This window comes from Bos grunniens, chromosome 10, assembly GCF_055505025.1.
Source record: "Bos grunniens cultivar Pamir isolate PY7600 chromosome 10, Bosgru_T2T1.0, whole genome shotgun sequence".
NCBI lineage: Eukaryota > Metazoa > Chordata > Mammalia > Artiodactyla > Bovidae > Bos > Bos grunniens.
In genome coordinates this window covers 26136781-26160409 of record NC_141174.1, presented here as the reverse complement: position 1 = coordinate 26160409, position 23629 = coordinate 26136781, and the positions used below count along the sequence as shown (strand labels likewise).

The 23629-nt window shown below is 45.4% G+C and overlaps 2 long non-coding RNA genes across 2 annotated transcripts in view; one reads left to right on the top strand and one right to left on the bottom strand.

The window, feature by feature from the left end:
- Positions 1-599: 599 nt before the first annotated feature.
- Positions 600-3167, bottom strand: LOC147364174 (uncharacterized). Its single transcript, XR_015134144.1, has 2 exons — positions 3094-3167; positions 600-2933 (listed from the first exon to the last, which is right to left on the bottom strand). It is a non-coding gene; the product is annotated as an uncharacterized LOC147364174 (long non-coding RNA).
- Positions 2324-23629, top strand: part of LOC147364172 (uncharacterized) — a 114385-nt gene continuing 93079 nt past the window's right edge. The window contains exon 1 of the long non-coding RNA XR_015134143.1: positions 2324-2743. This is a non-coding gene — a long non-coding RNA (uncharacterized LOC147364172). The remainder of the gene's footprint in view (positions 2744-23629) is intronic.

Here is a 23629-nt window from a genome sequence, read left to right as displayed (position 1 = left end):
CACTCCAGTACTCTTGCCTGGAAAATCCCATGGACGGAGGAGCCTGGTGGGCTGCAGTCCATGGGGTCGCTAAGAGTCAGACACGACTGAGTGACTTCACTTTCACTTTTCACTTTCATGCATTGGAGAAGGACATGGCAACCCACTCCAGTGTTCTTGCCTGGAGAATCCCAGGGATGGGGGAGCCTGGTGGGCTGCCATCTATGGGGTCGCACAGAGTCAGACATGACTGAAGCGACTCAGCAGCAGCAGCAGCATGACCCTACAATCCCACCCCTGGGCACATATCTGGAGAAAAACATGGTCTGAAAGGATACATGCACTCCAGTGTTCATTGCAGCACCATTTACAATAGCCAAGACATGGAAACAACCTAAATGTCGATCAGCAGAAGAATGGATAGGGAAGATGTGGTACATATATACAATGGAATATTACTCAGCCATAAAAAAGAATGAAATAATGCCATTTGCAGTAATAATGAACCTAGAGATTGTCACACTGAGTGAAGTAAGTCAGAGAAAGAGAAATATCATATGATATCCCTTATATGCAGAATCTAAAAATAAATGATACAAATGAACTTTACACAACAGAAATAGACTCACAGACTTAAAGAATGAATTTATTGTTATGGGGGTGGGGGTGGAGGGAAGGGATAGTTAGGGAGTTTGGGATGGACATGTACACACTGCTATATTTAAAATGGATAGCCAACAAGGACCTACTGTATAGCACAGGAAATTCTGCTCAATGTCATGTGGCAGCCTGGATAGGAGGGGAGTTTGGGGAAGAATGGATACATGTATACGTATGGCTGAGTCCCTTTGCTGTCCACCTGAAACTATCACAACATTGTTAATCAGCTATATTGCAATGTAAGATAAAAGTTAGAATGATAATAACAGTAATAAAGTCCCTGTTCTGCCTCCTATGCCCTCAAGGCCCTGATATGGTTGTTAGTCATTACAAGTTCACGCATTCTCTACTGGCCATATAGTTGCTCTGTAAATATAAAAACAAAGTGTTTTTTAAGGACAGTAATTCTGTACAAAACCATTGGCACTTCTTTTCCAGTGTCCATTGCAGACACTGCTAATTGATTGGAAACATCCCGCTGAGACCAGAAAAGGCCTGAGAATCTTTCTGAAACAAAATCTAATGTCAATAACTTGGAGTTGGCACTTGCAATAACATCTGTTTGCCAACCCTGTGACTCAAGGAATGACCTTCTTGGTCTAGATGTCAGGTGTTGGGACAGGGGTGTAGAAGGGAGATTTGAGAGCCGTGGTTTGCAGCACCTCTGAGCTCATGCCATGGAGCAAGGATCACACCTGGATAGCTCAAGCACCTGCCATCCTCTCCGATTTAAAGATTAGGTGACCTTGTGAAAACTGAGCTAAAATGTTGGCCTCAAGCTGGCTACACTTCGTCCTTTTCCTGACACCACTGGTTATGTCCTGAGATGTGGACTGTGTCGTGGCCTCTCCACACCTTCCATGCACACTCTGTGGAGGACCGGGAAGGCTTAGAGCCCAAGGTACAGTCAGGAACAGGTTGGGGGCACTGGGCCATGCTGGTCAGTGCTCTTCCTGCTTCTGTTGGTCCTCCTTGTGAATTAAAAGGTCCCCAGGCCTTGCAAACCCCATCTTGGAGGGAGGCAGATACAATTTTGTATAAGAAAAAGAAACAAGAAATAGGGAAATCAAATCGTCTGCTGTTGTCACGGTGGAGCATGTCTACAACGAATCTGCCTACACACTTCATAGATGGAGCCACAGCCACCGAACACTACAGATGGAGCCATTAGCACCCTACCACTGGCTATTGTGAAATTTGTTTTTTTTTTTTGTATCTTTGAGATCCTGGGGCTAGACATGCATCTTCCACAAGGTTTTGCTTCGGGAAACCTTGTTTATCCAGATGCTCGTCTACCACTTGTGACAATAGTAGCAAGGGAAAGTTTTCGAGGTACCAGGCACTGTGTTAAATGTTTTATAAACATTACCTGACTTAATTCTTACAACAACCCTAAAGGTAGGGACTACTGTCATCATTTTATAGATGAGGAAATGGAGGTTTAGAGAAGTTAAGACGTTTATCCTGGTCAACCCCTGGGAGAAGAAGTGGAGCATGGATTGGAATCTATATGACTAACTCCAGATCCCTGACCTTTAACTACCAGGCCATGTGAAAAAAATGACTTTCTCCTGTACAGCTTTTAAGGAAAACTGTGTGAACATGATGGCAGCTGTGTGGTGGGTTACACTGGGAAAATATTCCCCTCCACTAAAAATAGGCACTGCCTTCCGGGTCCCCTCCCATCTCTTCCCTTCTCTCCTCCATCCTTTCCCCATCCCTCCCCCACTTCCCTGCCCTCTCTCTGTCCGTCTCCAGGTTAAACCCCCTTCTCCTTCCTCTCCCTTAAACCCACCAGGCCATGTGAGTGGGAGTCCTCAACTTGGCTCAGCTGTCCAGGCAAACCCAGCAGCAGATGGGCCTCCTGGTCCTTCTTACCAATGTCTTTCGTCCTCCAGGTGCTGCCGGCAGCCCTGAGGTGCAGGGGCCCTGCCTCCCACTCCAGGGCAGCCTGCTGACGCCCATGGTTCCCAGCTGCCTGTTGGCTGGCCTAGAAGCTGTGGCCCCACTCTGCGATTCTGGGTCTTGGCTGGAAGTTTCAGAAGCACACGCAGCAGTGACTTCCTCCTTGCGGTGGCGACTGGATCAGCAACTGCCAGGACAGGTTCGATTTCACCTTCCTTGTCTTCAGTCTCTTTGTCATCTCCTCTGAGCTGAGAGCTTGGACGAGGGCCTCCCAGACCAGCCCCTACAAGTAATCTGAGCCTTTTGGCTTTTGGCTCCTTTCACTTTTCCAGTCAGAAGCTGCTTCCCTTGGTTCCGCAGCTTTCCTGTCAGCAGGCCTGCGGGACTGTCTGTATAGGGGGAAAGAGACTGTTTAGGGTGGGGAAACCAACAAGAACTTAACCTTAGTGACTGTTCCACGGGCCCACGGAGCTCCCCGTTTATCAGATCAGAATGTTTGGAGAGTGCTTTGCTGTAACTGCTGTGCTGGCCCCACAGATGTGAACCCACCAGAGATGTGATGGCTGGTTCCCATCGCGATCTGACTGCACCCACAGGGCTCCGGCTGCTCCCAGGGCTGGGGGAGGGGCCGGAAGTCTGGCTTCCTGAGAGTTAGGAAGGACTCTGAGAAGTTGGCAGGGAGACGCTGTCTGAGTCACATCTTGAGAGAATTTGGGAGAAGTGCTTTTCTAAAACTTCTCCACATGGAAAATTAGGCTTGGCGTTCAACAGGAAATGGGGGACAGGGGATGGTGGGGGGTGTGCTTTTTCAGGGGTGGCCTCAGTGACAGGTGACATCTGAGTCTTGCAGTGAAGAGAGTCAGGATCATGGAAAGTGTCCCATGTTCTGGTGGTGAGAGCTGAAGACCAGATGAAGCTATCTGGATGGTGTTAGGGCTTGGAGCTCCCACGTCTACATTGACTCCTGCCCCTGGAAGCGAGGCTGTGGACAAGCTGGTGGGTAGAGGGGGAGCTGGAGAACCCTGCTTTGCAGTAGTTCTGGAACCCTGGACTGGAATCAGAGAATTGCTGTCCTTGGGCGCTGGGAAGTGAGCCTACAAAGAGGAGATCATAAATAGGTGATGTGCTTTCCTGAGAGCTGGAGAAAGCCCACCTTTACCTTTACCTGCTGAGGAAGGGAGTCCTGGTTAAGAGGTGGGAAAGGCCTTGGGGTTACCCACTCAGAAGCACAGCTCAACTGGAGAGAAGAGGAAAGTCCTGATTTGTTGGTGCTGACTTTAGAGGATTGCGGGGGGACTGTGAAAGTTCAGTGGAGACAGGCAGGTGCAACAGGCATGTGAGAGCAGTGAGACCACCCTTGCTGAGCCTGCCCAGCGGCTCCTACTGCTGCAGCTGTGCTTGGGAGTGAAGTGTCGAGCTGCCTGTTTCAGGAACCCTGTATCTCTCATCACCATTTCCTGCAAAGCAGTCTTTCACGAATGACCGCGGGACATACTCACAACCCCTTCTTCAAGCTCACAAGGTAGAGACCCTCTCCTGAGGCCAAACTCCCTGGGAAGTGGTGGAGACAGGATTCATGCCTAGGTCCAGAGCCCAGGTTTTTACCATGGACGCTAGGGGACCTCTCATACACAGGGACCCTGAAGGAATATGGCAGGACCTGTGCTCTGGGTGGGGTTACACATTTTCTTAGGAGACAGAAATCACCAAGACTTTTGTTGTGGCAGCAGCAGAAAGGACCAGTGGAGGAGGTGTCCTTTGCTCCTTGCATTTATGCGTGTCTGGAGAGGAGCAGTAGCAAGAGGCTGCTGGGCTTGTCATAGGCACTCAAGGGAAGAGTGCCTGCCCTGGATTTCACACTATCTAGCCTGAAACATCTGGAAATACTTAGTTATAAGCTCTCCTGGTACCTGCACACCACAGAGAAGTGGCATTTGGGACGTGGCTCTTAGGACATATTCCTTCGTCTCAGTGCATTTAAGTTGTGTAAGCATCTGAGGTCCCTCCTAAGGGTTCGGAGACCTGAAGTTACCTCCTGCTCCCAAGTGGATTGTGGGGCTTCCCTGGTGGCTCATATGGTTAAGAATCTGCCTGAAATGCAGGAGGCCCAGGTTCCCTCCCTGGGTCGGGAAGCTCCCCTGGAGGAGGAAATGGCAACCTACTCCAGTGTGCTTGGAGAATTCCATGGACAGAGGAGCCTGGTGGGCTACAGTCTATACAGTTCAGGGTTGCAAAGAGCTGGACACGACTGAAGGACTAACACTTTGGTTTTCTCAGTGTAATGTTGGAGAAGTCAGGGTGAGGTGACTCAGAAGGCCCCGAGCATTATCATAACGGAGAGAGAAAGACCCAGGTTGCTTCTGACAGCCAGAGAAATACCTGTTTTAGGGCAGAAGTGAGGGATAGGATCTTGGTAATGTTGAGGAAAACATGACATTTTGTCTGATACCGAGAGAGGACCCAGCGGAACAGATTTGCATTGATGTTCTACATGGGTTCCTCTGGTGATTCATGGGCCAGCCACAGAAAAACGTGTGAGGTTTTCAAAAGTATTTCCTACAGCAAATTCAGTTCCACATTGAAAAGCGCCCAAGAACGAGCATTTGAACAGCAGAGCTGCAGCAGTATATGCTTTACTAGGTGAAAGGCTTCCCAATTTAAAAAAAAAAGCTTAAAAAAATTTTTTTTATTGGAGTCTAGTTGCCTTACAATGTTGTGTTAATCTCTTCTGTGTGGAAAGGGGAATCAGCTATACATACACATATATCCCCTCTTTTTTGGATTTCCTTCCCATTTAGGTCAGCACAGAGCACTAAAGTAGCGTTCCCTGTTCTATACATTATTTTATTCATTCGTTAGTTAGTTATCTATTTTTGGCTGCACTGGGTCTTCGTTGTTGCACATGGACTTCCTCTAGCCGCGGTGAACAGGGGCTACTCTTCATTGCAGTACACGAGCTTCTCATTGTGGTAGCTTCTCCTGTTGCAGAGCGCGGGTTCCAGGGCAGTCCAGCTTCAGTAGCTGTGGCTCCCGGGCTCAACAGTCATGGAGCACAGGCTTAGTTGTTCTTCATCATGTGGAATCTTCCCAGACCAGGGATCAAACCTGTGTACAGTGGATAATTTTTAAAAATTGATTTTACAAATCAGGGTAAGCAGGCAAGGAGACCCCTAAGGGCATGTGGTCTTTCCAAAATGGCTTGCAGGGCAAAAAGTTTGAAAGCCTCTATCAGGAAGAACAGGTTCAGTTTCCGAGGTCTCCTTATTTGGGATCCCAGCAAGCCCTGTTTCTAGTGAGAGACTAATTGCCTTCTTTCCCTTTGTAGGGGTGGAGAGAAACACTGCTGTCAGGCCTGTGGGCTGGAGAAGGGAGAGATCACTACCCTTGAGTCATAAATATCTGCATCCTTTCTTTTAACAATGGTGTATCTATATCCACGTAGAAAAAAAAGACTTGGGGAAAACACCAAATGTGCATGGTGGTTCATTGTAGGTGATTTGAAATTTTTTTTAATGCTTAAATTTTTTTTTCAGAATTCCCGTAGAGAATATGTGTTTGTTTAATAAGGAGAGGAAAAAACCCACATAACTACCTCTCTCAGGTAGAAAAATAACAAACATTTATAGAACACTCTGATTTGTGAAGTCCTTCTCACATACATTCTAATTTAATCCTCTCAACAGCACTCTCTGATGATGATTTCTATTTCAGCTTCAGAACACAAGCCTCAGGAGGTTTAAAAACTTTCTCAAGGACACGTACAAGCCAGAGTGGAACCTGGCCTTCTTAATAGGTTCCCTCATCCATTAGGATTCCAGAATTTTGGGATGAGAGGATTGAAAGGCTGCAGAGGGAAATGCTAATCTCATGGGAGGTGAAGATTGGCGGCTGCTCTTTGGAGAACTGGGGCCATCATTCTTCTGGTTTCATTTGGTGATGATTTCTGAGCTGAGTATAAAACATGCCCTCAGGGTATTGGTCCTCTGGAGCTCCGAGCAGCTGGGTTTTGCTCTGCCCAGCTCACCACTCTAGTTGGAGACATTTAGGGAACTGCTGCCTGCAGTCACCCATGGCCCCATACTTTCCTCCTTTCCTGGGCCCAAGGCAGGGCTTCTTCCTTGTGTTGGACAAAGTGAGAGGCACAAGATCCAGGGTTGGCCAGCCTCTTTACACCCTAGTCCTGGGCTCCTCTAGGAGCCAGGAGATGCCCTCTGATGGAGTAGAGGCCTCCAGGCTGAGGCAGGGAGTTTAGAGATGAAGACAGGGAGGTGGAGGGTGAAGCAGATTCTCTTTCAGAGCTGGAAAGAGGGAAGGTAAATTGCGACCATTGGCAGAGCCATCAGAGGGTGCTCAGGGAACACTGCAGCTGGCAGTCCTCCTTCTCTGTTGGGTGTCAGCTTCGCTGGGGTGAGAGGCTGGTGTATCCCCGCTCATCAGTGTGGACCAGCTGGAAAAATTCTCAAGTCCAGTTGATTGGGAAGGAAGATGAGAAGGCCTGTTTTTTCGAGAGATAAAAGAAGTGGTGTGTTGGAGTCAGCTCCTTCCAGCTTTCAAGAGGCCAGTTGTTCTGTTTTCAAGAATCTTGTGAATCATCATGTTGATAACAGCTTGACATTGGTCTTGGGGGAGTATTTCCACCATGAAAATGGACAAACACTACAAATCAGAGTTTCTCCCTGCCAGAGAATTGGTTTACCTGCATTCCCCTGGATAGGGGCACCATTTACCTCATGGTTTTGGGCTTGCTTTGGCCTTTTAAGGGAGACACTGACAGTGATGTCTGACTCTGAGCTTCTCTCTATGATGTTACAATGGGACATGGGGTCACCCTTGACCTTGGCGTTCCTTTTCCTATCCCTAAATCACAGAGGGAAGGCTTGGCTGGAAAGGGACCTCCTGTGTCCTCTGTTCCTAGTCTCTCTAGGCCACATGGCAGCTAGCACAGCGCCTGAGGCAAAGTACATGCTCTGGAAACATTTGTTCAAGGGGTCCAAGGAGTCACTATCACCTGTTAGAATTTCACAATTTTCCTGGCTGTGGTCAGTAGAGGGCACTATAGGACTAATGATGTTTGACCTATAGCTCCTGATTCTCTTTAAACGAAAAATCATAATTTGAAAGAAACAGAAAGGGGCCCAACTGACTGGGTGAATTTTAGGTGAAATACCAATTTTGAAAAAAAATTGCAGTGAGCAAGTGATGGATAATAGTGAATACTGCTCTGGCACTTTAAAGTTTACAAAAAGCACCTGGCCTACACCATCTTGTATACTTCTCACGGACAACCCTGTGAGGCAGGTGGAAGCATCACAGTGTAGTGGATACATGTGTGGGCTCTGAAGTCAGCGTCTGGGCTTCACATTCTGACTGTGTTGCTTATGGACTCTCTAACTTTGGACAGGTCATGAAGTTTTCCTGTACTTGGGGATAACTCTGGGGCTTGACTTGGTGTGAAAATCAAGGTTGGTGTGAAACGGGAGGAGACTTATAAAGTACTTAGGCTGTTTTGCAGGTAATAAGTGGTTTATTACCTATTGATTTGCTTAGTAACTCATTTTTCTTAAGGAACTCACAGCTAACTTCAGCCCAGCGCTCTCCAGGCCTCATGATTTGAACCTGAGTGCTCAAAATCAAGGAGGTTTCCTGTCCTGAGCAGTTTAACCCTGGCACCATAAGCTCAAAAGACTTCAGGGCCAACGGGTGTAATAAGATAGAAACAGTGGGGATTCTGGCCCTTTCTGACGCAGGAATAGATGTGCAGAATGAGTATAACCAGATCATCTGATTTTTCAAGAGAAGCAAGGACTCCAGATTTTTATGTGCAATATCCCAATTGATAAATCTTGTCAACTGATGTTGTTGTTCAGTTGCTAAGTTGTGTCTGACTCTTTGTGACCCCATGGACTGCAGCCTGCCAGGATTCCCTGTCCTTTACTATCTCTCGAAGTTTGCTCAGACTCATGTCCGTTGAGTCGATGATGCCATCTGACGGACATGAATTAAGTTTTATAAAAAGCAACACAAAACAAAACACTGTGGGAACCAAGTCAAACATGTTTGTAGGCTGCATCCACCTGTACTACCAGTTAGCCGTCACTGGATAAGCCTGAAGGTAGTGGGTGAGGGGGTGGGCTGGGGTGGTTGTGGCGCATGCTCCTGGGGGCAGCAAGGGTAATCCCATGACCAATCCTTTGGAGAGCCTTGTCAAAAGCCAGTGTATTTCACGTAATTGATTATTTTCTCCCTTGGGCTGAGTTAAGTGGCAGTCTTTGCTCTTTCTATAAAGAATCAATTCCTCACTTAAGTAGTGTTGAAAGTTCCTGGATTAAAATTAGAATGATTAGAATCTATCTGCAGCCCTGCAGTGTGACTCCTGGCAAGTTTCAGACTCCCACTCACCTCCAATACAGGCAATGCAGCAGTTTCCTTTAAGATCAGCAGTGGCTGTTGTCTTCCTTCTATTCAGAAACTTGCTCAGAGAAGGAGGCTTCACTTTTTGAGTGTCAGGTCAACAGCCCCCCTCATTGGTCTACATTTGATCTGCCCCACTCCTAACTTTGAATTATTCTTTTCATTGCTTGCTTGTTTTAACACTCAAGAATCTTTGGAAACATGCATACCTGTGGTATAGTCCGTACAGTGAGTCAAAGCAGGCACAAGAGGCATGTCATTTTGGGTCCTTTGAGAAACAGACACCAGGATGGAATGAAGTATGCAATAGATGTATTGGGGAGGACACCTTTTTTTTTTAAACAAACAAACATTGATTTATTTATTTTGCTGTCCTGGATCTTAGTTACAGCATGTGAGATCTAGTTCCCTGACCAGGGAGTGAGCATGGACCACCTGCATTGGGAGCATGGAGTCTTAACCACTGGACCATCAGGGAAGTCCTGGCAGGACACCTTTGAAGAATAAACGGCAGGGGAGCAGAGGTTGGTGAGAAGAGCCTTCAGGCAACAAGGCAGGCCTGAGACTTGCCGAAGGAGAGAGGACAGGAAAGAGGATTTGGGTAGAAAGAACCTTAGGCTGGAGCTCAGCCCCAAGAAAGTCTTGGCCAGGCTGATTGGAAGCCCAAGAGCCGAGGCATTTCCCGACCAGGCTGTGCTCCTCTTGCTGTTCTCTGGATAAAAGAATTAGGTGCAGTCTCTTCTTTCTGCCTTGAATGTCTGGAACTGGAATTGTCCTCCTATGACTCTAAAGATGGTGGAACAGAAATGAAGAAAGAGGCTGAGCTACTGATGATATTACTGAACTGTTGCTTGGTGATGTCATTTATGCCTATTCTGGGCTACTTACTAGATGAGAAAAATAAACCTATCTCCAGATTTCTCATATGAGAAAAACAAACCACACTTCCTTGAAGGCTCTATTAGCTGAGTTTTATGTTATTCCAGCCAAAACACCAAAACATCAGAAGAACTTGGTGTGACAGAGAGCCCAGATGTTGATGATGTCATCTGGCTCCATGAGGACAGCTGTGCCTGAAGCTAGCTCAATGCCCAGAACTTTTTGATATAGAGACAGTAAGTTCTCATTTTGCTTCAACAGTTTAGGTTGGATTTTCTGTTGCCTGAAATGAAAAGACTCCTCATATAACTATTAACAGATAGCCAAGTAGACCAGTAGAGTTTTCCAGCTCCTCTCAGTCGCTCCTCCATAGTTTTTGGTGAGAGAGTGAGAACGTTAAAGGAAGGAGAGAAGGAAAGAATGACACACAGTAGTAAGGCTTGAGCTAGTCTGACAGAAGACTGGTATGCTTTTATAGTTCCGTGTCCAGAACTTGCTAGCTTCCCTAGGGGTCCTAGCTTCCCTCCTCAGGGTTTTTGTTCCTGGCTGGTAAAGGTTTACCCTTGACACCTTGCAAGCACCCTGACTACCGTAAGTACTGTGACTCAGTTTCCCATTCCAAGCCACCCAGCGCCGCATTTCTGGGGTCCTTCATTCTCCATGATTCTTCCTTAGACGTAGCATGACCCATGCCTATTAACCCAGCTCCTTAACCAGTCTGGCTGTCTCCTAGGTTTCCCTTGGTCTAAGGGCTATAACTCCCCGGTACTTACTGGTCTCCAGGACTTTCATCACTTCTGAGAAGGGACCATTTAGTCCAATCTTGGTGTGGACCAGCATTAATAGGCAATTGCCACAGGGAGATAATACAGGAAGAAAAATGGCTAAAAATATACAGTGAATCACAGAAAATTACATCTCTTAAACCCTACAGTGTATTCCTATTGCCATAGCAACCCCCGGCTAGTAAAGACAGAGCTGATTTATTGCTGGCTTTCCCCAGCACTCAGTTCTGCCAGAAGCACCTCCAGCCTGTGGTGGGAGTCCCAGTGAGGAGAGAGATGGGGACATCACTGATCCGGTGTTTTCTCCCCTCCATCCCTTCCAGTGTATTTCTGTAGTGAAGGAACCTGAGTTGCTTCCATTGCAACCCAGATTGTCTCCCAGTGCCTTTTGTGAGATGAAGGTGACTGTTTCTAACCTCTGACAAAATATCCTGCATCTTGCCAACACGAATCCCCGTGGCAGCAGAGGGCTGACTTCCTGGAGGAGTCAGTATGGATGGGCACGTGAGGAGGCTGTTGGTACAAGGCTGGTCTGAATGGAGGAGGGGAGGAGTCTGCCTCGTTCCTTCTCTTTTCCTTTCCTTCACCTCTCCACCTGGCATTCTCTTTCCCCCACTTCCCTGCCCCTTCTGTCTCCTCTGCTATTTCCTCAGTAGGTCCAGTGTGACACGGACTGCCCGGGAGATGGGAGGAGTCAAGCCTTGACTTAAAATATGAGTCTGGTACAGAGAGAGACAATTCAATGCACTTTAACAAACATTTTGTTATTCCATTGGCACTCTAAAATTCATTGGTTCGTAATGTGTATTTTGTCATAATGTTAAAAACGAGATTCCTGATTGATATTGAAATTTTCATGGAGGAATATTCTGGACAAGTTCTGGAACATCCTCTCTCAAAAATAGCCCTGCCTGGACATGTCAAAAGGACAAAGGAGAGAGCTGGAAGTCTCTCCCACTGGCCAAATTGCCATTTGGCAACCTTCATAGTAGTAATTGGTTCAGGCAAGAGCTATCAATGGAGGTATAAGCCAGTGGGTAAAAATTTGATGAAAAGCAGTATTTTTATACAATCTCAAAGTTCCTTCTCATAAAATATGCATTGATTTCAAAAAGAAATACAGTAACGTCGCAGTGGAGAGGCTTGACAGTCCCCGCCTGAAACAAACAGTCCAAGTTAGCATCACAAGGGGCAAATCAGTATCGTGCCTCTCCGGATGTGATGCGCTAAGAAGGGCACAGTATCCCCTCCGTGGTACTCCTGCCAAAACTGCGCAGCCTGAATCTAATTGTGAAGGAACATCAGAAGGTCTAAAAGTAAGGGACAGTCTATTCAATAAGCGGCTTTTATTCTTCAAAAATGTCAATGTCATGAAAGACAAAAACCGACGAACTAACCTAATTGGAAAAAACTTGCAGAGACCTGACAACAGGGGATCTTGGATTGGATTCTGGATCAAATACTTTTTTGTTTACTGCTGTAAAGAACATTGTTAGGAAAACTGATGAAGTTTGGAACAGATGTGTAGGTTAGGTACTAGTATTGTATCAAAATAATTTCCTGATTTTGATCATGTATTGATGTCATAAAAGAAAGTGTCCATTTTCTCCCCTGGGAATCTCACACTCAAGTCTTTAGAGATAAAAGGGCATCATATCTGTAACTTACTTTCAACCAGTTCAGGAAAAAAGTATGTAAGATAAATGGATAGATGATAGGAAACGATAAGCAAATGAGGTGGTTTACAGGAATTCCCTGGATTTTTCTGTAAAAAGGATTTTTCTATAAGTCTGAAATGATTTCAAAATAAAGATGAAAAAATAGCCCATCTTCAGACTGCAAGTCCTTTTAAGTAATTTTCTTCCCATTCTCCTTGCCCCCATTTCCCCCACTGATAGTGTTTAGTCCTCACAGCTCCTGCACAAAGCAGGAGAATCTTGCCATAATGAGGGAGGGTGTGTGACGCGCCTGTGTGTGACTGAGGAAAAGGCAACGTCTCCCTCAGGGTGTCACCAGAGGCCAAACATGAAGCCAGGAGAAAGTCATTTTACAATGCCCAGACCAGGCTACGGAATAAAGTCAAAGGCCCCTTGATGACTCCTTTCAGATTTCTGAGGGTGTGGCCTGGGCGGGATGTTCTGACCCAGCTCAGTGAGAGCTGACAGCCAGCCTATGATGTGAGAAAGCCCAGAAATGAATCCTTGTTCTTTCTCTCTCTCTTTCATGCCTCCTCACCCCTCCCATCTCTTTCCTCTTATTTTGTAGAATCTTTCTGAACACCCTGATAACTGGTAAAGGGGCCCTTTCTATGAGGGACAGAACATCTCTCCACAAAAGGGGGCACTTTCTTCCCCTGAGGCCATGGAAGGAAGCTCAGTGTGTAGAAACCTGCTAGCTTTGGGCTTAGAAGGTGGCAAAGTGGACGGGAGGACCACATGAGGCCTCGTGCTCCATCTTCCTACGTTTGGTCCAGCCCATCCAGAGCTTGTATCCAGGGCCAAAACCTGGCATACAAGTCCCAAAGCACATACCCCAGTGTCTACACAATGGTCATGATGTGGAAAGACACCAAAGGAAGGTCATCCATGGGCTGCATTGACATTCACTCCCCTGCTTTCTCTAATAGCCATTTACTTTAATTTACTCATCTCAATACTGTGAGCGGCAGTGGAGCAGAAAGTGGTTCTGCTGTTTCTAAATGATCCTGATCAAATGAAATAATGTCTTGATTTCTTCCCAGAGGTCCAGGGACAATAACTAGAGAATCTAAAGCCTAAGGAATGGGTGGGGTAGAGATGGAAGTGGGTAGAGAGGAAGTAGGGTAGATGGTAGAGATAGATGCCCCTGGAAGTGGGCATCTGCCGTCTCCTAGCTCTTAGAACACTGCCTTGTGGTGGGAGGGAGGCACAGGGAAGGGAAAAAAAATGGAGTCATTTTAAGTTCTGAAAAGATGATATTTGTCTCAATCTACCATCAGCCAGATATGAGTTATACAAATCACATAGGCACAAAGCTTCAGGCTGGACTGTGAAAAAGAAACTTTAAATATTAAAGAGCTGGTCAGCTCTAATCTGATCCATTTAGAGTGAAAAGTAAAGACACTATGTGTAAGACCTTTTTAAAGAGGCCACAGTCTGTATGTTTCTGCAGAGAAGCTAGACCTCCATGGCTGGGCCCAAGATTGTGCATAAATTATAGAGGCTCCAACTTCTTGCCATTGTGTGGCCCATTTGTTCACATACTAACCTCAAATGGCTGGCTTTGTTTCAGAGTTACTGTACACCAAGTAGCAGCATTTTTTATCAATCAAGTGGGGATCAGGCAATAAATGACTTGATATAAAATTTAGACCAGCACTAGACAGACCTGTAAGAAACTGTAAAACTAACTCTGAGATGGAGGTGGGAGTGACCAAGAAACTCCCTGTTCCATCCCAATAAATGTTATGGGGAGAGCCAGGCTCCTTCCATCTGGTCGATTCACTTGGATCTCTAGGACCGAATGACCTGAGGGGAATTTTAGTTTTTTCAAGGCTCCCATATGGAAAAATATTATTTTAAAAAATATTGTTACATAGGAAATTCATTATTTTCATGGGACAACTTATACCTTCTTTTATTTTGCTAATCTAAGGAAGCGTATCTACACTTTCAGAACCAGTATTTGTAATTTCAACAAGAAAGTTTCTCACTAAGATCTCAGAACTCACATTACTATATTTAAGGAATGAGTAACTATACTTCAGGAATGAGCAGGGATCTGCAAAAGGAGAAGCAGGTGCCTTGCTGGAGTCCGGGAACAAGTAAGCTAAATCCAAGACCCAGTGATTGTGCTGGAGAAGGCTCCAGCACTGTGGGTGGCGCCGTGGGTCAGGATGAGTGTGTTGTCTCTTGAGTGTGAGTTCTGCCAGGGATTTCATTTCCCACAGTCCACCCTGGTAATAGTCTCTTTGGTTTATTGCTCAGAACTGGGGCAAACTCTTCTTTTAAAGTTAAAAAAAATAGTACCTTTTATTTATTTGACTACACTGAGTCTTAGTTGTAATTCACAGACTCTTTAGTTGCTGCATGAAAATGCTTAGTTGTGGCATGTAGGATCTAGCTCCCTGATCAGGGATCAAACCCAGGCCCCCTGCACTGGGAGTGCAGAGTCTTAGCCCCTAAACCACCAGGGAAGTCTCCCTGGGGTAAACTCTTTTAGCCTCTTGAATCTGCACTTGGGACTTGGCAATTTGCAACATCATAATGGTCCATTTCTTCTTCCTGACAGATAAACCCTATGACCTTTTGTTTTCATCATGTTTACTATGGTAGGTTAAAGATGGATGCAAATTCTTTGCCTCTTCTCTCATCAAGAGTAGAGTCTGTGTCCTCTTTTAATCTAGACTGAGCCTAAGACTGGCTTTGACAGAGTGCCCTCGAAATGTAAGAAGTCTGGCTTCCCTGAGACTTCCATGCTGTTAGGAAGCCTGAGCTAACCATGGGGAGAAAGGAGAAGCCATGGGGTAAAGTGCTGAGGTGCTACTCATGTGAGTGATTGTTTTAGCCCTACCTGCCCGGTCACCAAGTAAAGGAAGCCAGATGAGTGACTCCAGCCAATGGCATATAGAGCAGGACAACCACCTAACAGAGCCCTGTTGGCTGACTTAGAGTACCATAAGCAAATAAGATGGTCGATTTAAGCCAGTAATTTTGGGGGTGATTTATTATCTAGTTAGTTAACTAAAGCATATACAATCAAAGCTAATGGAATTAGTGACCAATCCACCATTACCGCATGGAAACAACGGATCCCAGATGGATAAATCTTTATGTCATTCAAATAAAAAATTCCACTGAGCCGGGAGCGAAGCCCAGAAAAACTCCAGGATTCCAGCTGTGGTCTACGTGATGTCAGATAGGAATAACATTTTTCTGAGAACAGCTCTTTTTTTCTTATAGTTCCTCTACTTTACTGGGTCCCATGTTTTCTATCCTGTTTGACTATTATAGCTCCCTACTGTAGCCCCATTATCCAGGGGTACATTCATTTTACTTTTAAATGTCTCCAGAGAATACCATAATAGTAACATTTGTAAATAATCTAGCTGTCCAACAGTAGGGGACTACAAAAGTAATTTATGGTGAAAGTGAAAGTGAAGTCACTCAGTCATATCCGACTCTTTGTGACCCCATGGACTGTAGTCTACCAGGCTCCTCCCTTCATGGGATTCTCCAGGCAAGAGTATTGGAGTGGGTTGCCATTTCCTTCTCCAGGGGATCTTCCTGACCCAGGGATCGAACCCAGGTATCCCGCATTCCAGACAGATGCCTTAACCTCTGAGCCACCAGGGAAGCCATTCATATAATTAAAAGCATGAATTTATTAAAATTGATGCTATGTAAGGGTATCATAAGCATAGAGAGGTATTCCCAGTATATATTATGAAGCAATTTGATCTCACTTAAAAATCTTATGTACTGTATCTATATATGCCTGGAAAAGGACATGAAGGTTTGCAACAAGATTGAGTAGGATATGGGGACCTTATGCTTCTATTTGAGTTTCCTGAATAAGTGTGTATATAGCTTTTCTAATATGATAAAACAGTAAAAGAAGTTTTATTTAGGAGGTGGAAGTAGTGATAGGATGGTAGGAAGTCTGCCAGGTCCCTAAGGGAAATGGAATTGGGTTGCAATGATGTTGTGGCTTAGACTGAAATAACTGTGTTTTTTAAGGGATACCCACCCAGGATTTGCCTTCTTGCACACAGAACCTGCCTCAGGCAGCCTGCCCACAACATGACCCCTATTTATAGCAGCCAGAAATCTGGACTTATGCAGATTCTCAAGTGAAATAAGAATTAGAGTCAGCATCATGGTTATTGAGTGGTCTTGCCAAAACTTTATCATCAAATACTATTTATTAAAGGGCTTTCCTGGTGGCTCAGTCGGTAAAGAATATACCTGTAATGCAGGAGACTCAGGTTCGATCCCTGGGTCAGGAAGATCCCCTGGCGAAGAGCATGGCAAGCCACTCCAGTATTCTTGCCTGGAGAATCCCAAGGACAGAGGATCTTGGCAGGCTACAGTCCATAGGGTCCCAAAGAGTCGGACACGACCGAAATAGTTGAGCATGCATTCATGCACTATTTATTAAATGCTGTCTTGCTTTAAGGAACCAAGAAGTAGGATTCTGTTTCCCTGTATCATTCACCATTGTGTTTCCCAGCAAGAGGAGGGTTCCTTTCCTGAAATGGCCATCACCTTCATTTCCCTGAAGTCATATTACTAGGCAGAGTTTTCCAGGGAAAGAAACTGCTGATTCAACCACATACCACCAAGCAAATGTTTGGTTGCTCTTTGTGACTTCTTGTCTGGCTCTCATTTCTTTTCCCTATGTCCTACCAGAAAATACAAGAGTATATCTGTGTGTGGTGGACATGTGTTGTCCAGAGTCTCCTTCTCTCTTCTGTTAGAAACAGCACCCTGCTTTGCTTCTAAGGAACCACCTCCATCCATTGTTTATGTGGTTGGGGGTGGAATAACCTCATCACCTGGCACATGACCCATGTTTGGCCAATTAGCATATTCTATTCTCCTGGCAGGAGACTTAAGAGATGTGGGTTCAGTTCCTGGGTCAGGAAGATCCCCTGGGGGAGGAAATGGCAATCCACTCTAGTATTCTTGCTGGGAGAATCCCCTGGACAGAGGAGCCTGGAGGGCTACAGTCCATAGTGTTGCAAAGGACATGACTGAGTGACTGAGAATGCACACATATTCTCCTGGCCACAGGCAAAGGGACCACCGACAAGTATGGGACGTGGGTCAGGCCCCAGAGACTCAATTCTGGGACTTTTGCTGAAACATTCAAGAAATGGGTGGACGGTTTCTACTTGGGTTGTGGAGTTGATAGATTGCAAGTCCAGACAGCTTGTGGCTGTCTTTGTCACAGGCTCAAAGGAAAAGCCTACCTGAGAGTAAAGGTAACACAGAGGAAAGCAGAGCTAAGAGAAGGAAAGAATCAGATTTTTGAAAATGTCATTTTTTGGAAACCAGAGCCAGCTACTCCAGAATTTTTTAGTTGTGAAAGCTAGGAAAATCCTTTTTATCCCCACTTAAGACAGTTTGAGTTGGACTTCATTCATAAGAAAGGTGGGAGAAGGTGGCATCTGAGTGAAACCTATAAGGTTGGGTAGAATCATAACTTTTTATTTTTGCAGTATTTTACAGCTTTTGCAGCATATTCTCACATAATTGCATTTGAACCTCATGATGATCTTATGAAGTTGCAAAATCCTTATAATTATTTCCGTTTTACAGAAGAGGACACTGAGGTTTAGAGAAGTTAGGTGATGTGTGCAGAGGCATAGGGCTGGAGAGTAGCAGAGCTGGGGCACAAATCCAGGCTCCCTGCACTGCCTGGAGGTGCTTCTGAGCATAAATCAGGTTTGGTGGGCAGAGAGGAGACAGAATGGGATGTTGGAGAATATATTTCTCAGTGACAGGGACTATTTTGGCTCTTTTTGCTTCTCCTATGATTGCCTAGTACAGCACTAAATACATAATAACAATAATAACTAATATTTAGTGTTTGCCACGTGCCCACATTAGGCAAAGTAAGCACTTTACTTGAATTATCCGTCTTCTTTTGCTTTTTCCAACAATGATATGAATAAGGTATTTTTATCTTGGGGGTTCCCTGGTAGCTCAGATGGTAAAGAATCTGCTTTGCAGGAGACTCGGGTTTGATCCCTGGGTTGGGAAGATCCCCTGGAGGAGGGAATGTCTACCCACTCCAATGTTCTTATCTGGAGAATGCCATGGACAGAGGAGCCTGGTGGGCTACAGTTCATGAAGTCACAAAGAGTTGGACACAACTGAGTGACTCACACACACGCACACACACACACACACAGACACACACACACACACCGCCTCTTTCAGTTCAGTCCAGTCGCTCAGTTGTGTCCAACTCTTTGCGACCCCATGAATCGCAGCACGCCAGGCCTCCCTGTCCATCACCAACTCCTGGAGCTCACCCAGACTCACGTCCACCGAGTCAATGATGTCATCCAGCCATCTCATCCTCTGTCTTCCCCTTCTCCTCCTGCCCCCAATCCCTCCCAGCATCAGAGTCTTTTCCAATGAGTCAACTCTTCCCATGAGGTGGCCAAAGTACTGGAGTTTCAGCTTCAGCATCATTCCTTCCAAAGAAATCCCAGGGCTGATCTCCTTCAGAATGGACTGGTTGGATCTCCTTGCAGTCCAAGGGACTCTCAAGAGTCTTCTCCAACACCACAGTTCAAAGGCATCAATTCTTCGGTGCTCAGCCTTCTTCACAGTCCAACTCTCACACCCATACATGACCACAGGAAAAACCATAGCCTGGACTAGACGGACCTTTGTTGGCAAAGTAATGTCTCTGCTTTTGAATATGCTATCTAGGTTGGTCATAACTTTCCTTCCTAGGAGTAAGCGTCTTTTAATTACATGGCTGCAGTCACCATCTGCAGTGATTTTGGAGCCCCCAAAAATAAAGTCTGACCCTGTTTCCACTGTTTCCCCATCTATTTCCCATGAAGTGGTGGGACCGGATGCCATGATCTTTGTTTTCTGAATGTTGAGCTTTAAGCCAACTTTTTCACTCTCCTCTTTCACTTTCATCAAGAGACTTTTTAGTTCCTCTTCACTTTCTGTCATAAGGGTGATGTCATCTGCATATCTGAGGTTATTGATATTTCTCCCAGCAATCTTGATTCCAGCTTGTGCTTCTTCCAGCCCAGCGTTTCTCATGATGTACTCTGCATATAAGATAAATAAGCAGGGTGACAATATACAGCCTTGATGGACTCCTTTTCCTATTTGGAACCAGTCTGTTGTTCCATGTCCAGTTCTAACTGTTGCTTCCTGACCTGCATACAGGTTTCTCAAGAGGCAGATCAGGTGGTCTGGTATTCCCATCTCTTTCAGAATTTTCCATAGTTTATTGTGATCCACACAGTCAAAGGCTTTGGCATAGTCAATAAAGCAGAAATAGATGTTTTTCTGGAACTCTCTGGTTTTTTTGATGATCCAGCAGATGTTGGCAATTTGATCTCTGGTTCCTCTGCCTTTTCTAAAACCAGCTTGAACATCAGGAAGTTCACAGTTCACATATTGCTGAAGCCTGGCTTGGAGAATTTTGAGCATTACTTTACTAGTGTGTGAGATGAGTGCAATTGTGCGGTAGTTTGAGCATTCTTTGGCATTGCCTTTCTTTGGGATTGGAATGAAAACTGACCTTTTCCAGTCCTCTGGCCACTGTTGAGTTTTCCAAATTTGCTGGCATATTGAGTGCAGCACTTTCACAGCATCATCTTTCAGGGTTTGAAATAGCTCAACTGGAATCTATCACCTCCACTAGCTTTGTTTGTAGTGATGCTTTCTAAGGCCCACTTGACTTCACATTCCAGGATGTCTGGCTCTAGGTTAGTGATCACACTATCATGATTATCTGGGTCATGAAGATCTTTTTTGTACAGTTCTTCTGTGTATTCTTGCCATCTCTTCTTAATATCTTCTGCTTCTGTTAGGTCCATACCATTTCTGTCCTTTATTGTGCCCATCTTTGCATGAAGTGTTCCCTTGGTATCTCTGATTTTCTTGAAGAGATCTCTAGTCTTTCCCATTCTGTTGTTTTCCTCTATTTCTTTGCATTGGTCGCTGAAGAAGTCTTTCTTATCTCTTCTTGCTATTCTTTGGAACTCTGCATTCAGATGCTTATATCTTTCCTTTTCTCCTTTGCTTTTCTCTTCTCTTCTTTTCACATGAAGAAACTAAAGCTCTGAGCAGTAAAGCCACTGGCCTGAAGTGACACATCAAGTAAGTAGCGGAGCAGGGGACTGCAATCCAGACCTGCTCTGTCTCAGTCACCAGGCCGAAGTGGCCCCTTTGCAAGGAACACGTGGAGGCTGTCAGCAACTCCTGGTTGGTTTTGGCCTTTCAGTTGGAGTTGGGGAAGATATTCTAGATTATTCTTTTTCTTTATTTAAAAAAAATTGAATTTCAGTCGATTTACAATACTGTATTAATTTCAGGTGTACAGCATAATGATTCAGTATTTTTACAGATTATACTCCTTTAAAAGTTATTACAAGATAGTGGCTGGAATTCTCTGTGTTATATAATATATCCTTGTTGCAATCTATATATTTATTTTATACATAGGAATTTGTATCTCTTAATCCCATACCCTTAATTTGTCCCTCTCTCCTTCTCTCTCCACTCTGATAACCAGTAGTTTGTTTTCTGTATCTGTAAGTCTGCTTCTGCTTTGTTATATATATTTATTTGTATTATTTTTTACATTCCACATGTAAGTGATATCACACAGTATCTGTCTTTCTCTGACTTATTTCCCTAAGCATAATGTTCTCTAGGTTCATCTATCAATACATTGCTAGGCAGCATTTCATTCTTTTTAATGCCTGAGTAATTGCCATACCACATCTTCTTTATTCATTTGTTTGTTGGGCATTTAGGTGGCTTCCATACCTTGCCTATTGTAAATAGTGTTGCTATGAACATTGGGATCCATGTATCTTTTTGAATCAGTAATTTTATTTTCCAGATATATATACCAAGGAGTGGAATTGCTGGCCTAGATTTTTCTTTTTAATTCTATGTCTCCTCTCCTACATTCTCTGAAATTCCACAAAGACACAGTCCTTTTCTCTCATCTTCTCACACTGGCTCTGCCTGGTTGGCTAGGCAGTGGCAAAGCCCATAGATGCTTCCAAATGACTCCTGCAACTTCCTGTCCTCCAATTTTCTGGCTCCTGCTGGTGCTTGGAAGCCCAGCATGACACTATGGGGAGAACAAGGGAAGGAAGGTCCTGCCAGGGGAAGGCCCTGTGCCTGCAAACCCTCAGAAGCCTTCCCTCTGTGTCTCCTCTCCCCGAATCCTGCTTGCTTCATCTCCACCCTGCAGGAAAGCAAACACAGCTCGTTATCTGTTTATTTTATGAAGTGCTGCCCTTGGTGTTCCAACCACCTCAGAGCAAAGAGCACATGAGTTAAAAACAATTAAAAGACATAAAACAGGGATTGGCAATGACGGGCAGTTTTTAGAATCAGCAATAAAATGCCAGTTTGAGGAGCCCCAGCTCACCCTGGGCCCTGAGGATCACCTGCGGGGCTCTGTCACCAGGAGGGGCAGGGAGAGATCTTCCTACAGCCTCAGAGTTGTTTGCTCACAAAGCCCAGACAATCCAGGCACCTTCCTTCAGACTCTGCTGTCTGAGTCTATGACTCAGCTCAGGCCAGCATCAACTGGTTTGTTTATTTCCTTCCTGTTTTTGGCTGTGGGAGGCTTGCAGGAGGCCTGCACGGTCTGCCAGGGGACAGAGGGGCTCTAAGTGCCTGGGTGGGGGGACCAGCTCAGTCGCTGGCCTGTCACTGCCTGGGCCTAGCTAGCCGTTGGTGCCCAAACAATAATAGTAATGATAATGACAGTGTTAATCACAAGAGCTACGCTGGACTGAGGCTTCTGCTCTGTGAAGGAAGGAATGTTGGCTCATCACTAAGGTTTCTCCCACTTTGAAAGATGTGTGGTTAGAACCAGGAGGGAGGAAATAAGGCAAAGCAATCGTGTAACCCAGGCTGGAGGAGAATTTGGGGAAAGGAAAGCACCATGGTGAAGCCACTCTAGCTTGAATGAAGGTCAAGGTGCTGCTGAGACTCCAGCCATGAGACACAGAAATGTTGCTAATTGTGGATAAATTTGCCTAAAGAACAAACAATGAACCCAGACCCAGGCAGTTGGAGCTACGATTCCCAGCTAATACTTCCCAGCCTGAAGCAGGTCACTTGACTTCTCTCGACTAGTTTTCTACCTAATAAAGTGAAGGGACAGGCCTAGATAATCCCCTTATGTTGTTGCTGTTTAGTTGCTAAGTCACGTCTGACTCTTTGTGACCGCATGGTCTGTCACCCGCCAGGCTTCTCTGTCCATGGGCTTTCCCAATTAAGAATACTGGAGTGGTTTGCCATTTTCTTCTCCAGGGAATCATCCTGACTCAGGGATCGAACCTGCTTCTCCTGTATTGCCAGGTGGGTTACTTAACCTCTGAGCCACCAGAGAAGCCCCTTATAGCACTGTATCATACTGGATTGGCCAAAAGATTCTTTCAAGTTTTTCACAAGGTGTTATGGAAAAACCCAAATGAACTTTTGGGCCAACCAATAGGTTTCTGATTCTCAGAACTCAAATAGTCAGGGGTAAACATTAATTTTCCTGGTTTTATCTGCCAGGCACCTCTGGGATCTCCCAGAAAAGAAACATTTGCCAGTCTCTTGGTATCACACAGGTTTCTGTCTCTGGTGGAACCCGGGTCTCCGAGGTGGAGGTTGGTGGGGGTGGGTGTTGAAAAGAAGCATCCTATTGCTCAATTATGCATTTATTATCACCTCCCTCCCTCCCTCTGAGTTGGTGGTTGCCAATCAGTAGCTGTCTCATTGGATCATGCATCCAGGTTCTGGAATTTCCTGAGCACCACTTCACCTGAAGAGCAGCCCCTGTGTCTCTTTGGGAAGTAATGAGGCTTCCTCTCCAGCCTCACACTGGCCCACTATCCTTCATCCTGCCGAGCCTCCTCCTGGCTGCACTCATTTCTCCCTGTGCCCGGGTTTATTCAGCTGTGTTCTCCTCTGCTCCGCAGGCTATCTGTCACAGGAGGCTGTCACAGCCCAATTGGAATTCACTTGATCTTTCCTTCTGCCCTGTTCGCTGAGCAAACGCGTGCATTTGGCATTTCAGCCATGGAGATTCTCTGACACCCCTTTGCTCTTGCCTAAAATGGAAACTTCAGAGGTTTTGCAGAAAAATTCCACATTCTCCTGCAACCTAAAACCAACAGCTCTTTGTTGAATATTTACCGTATGCTGAGTGCTGTCATGCCCTCAAGAAACTTATGATGTTCTTGGAGAAATGAAACAGACACATGTGAAACGATTTGAGAACAGCAAAGCACAATAATGTTGTCAGCATTA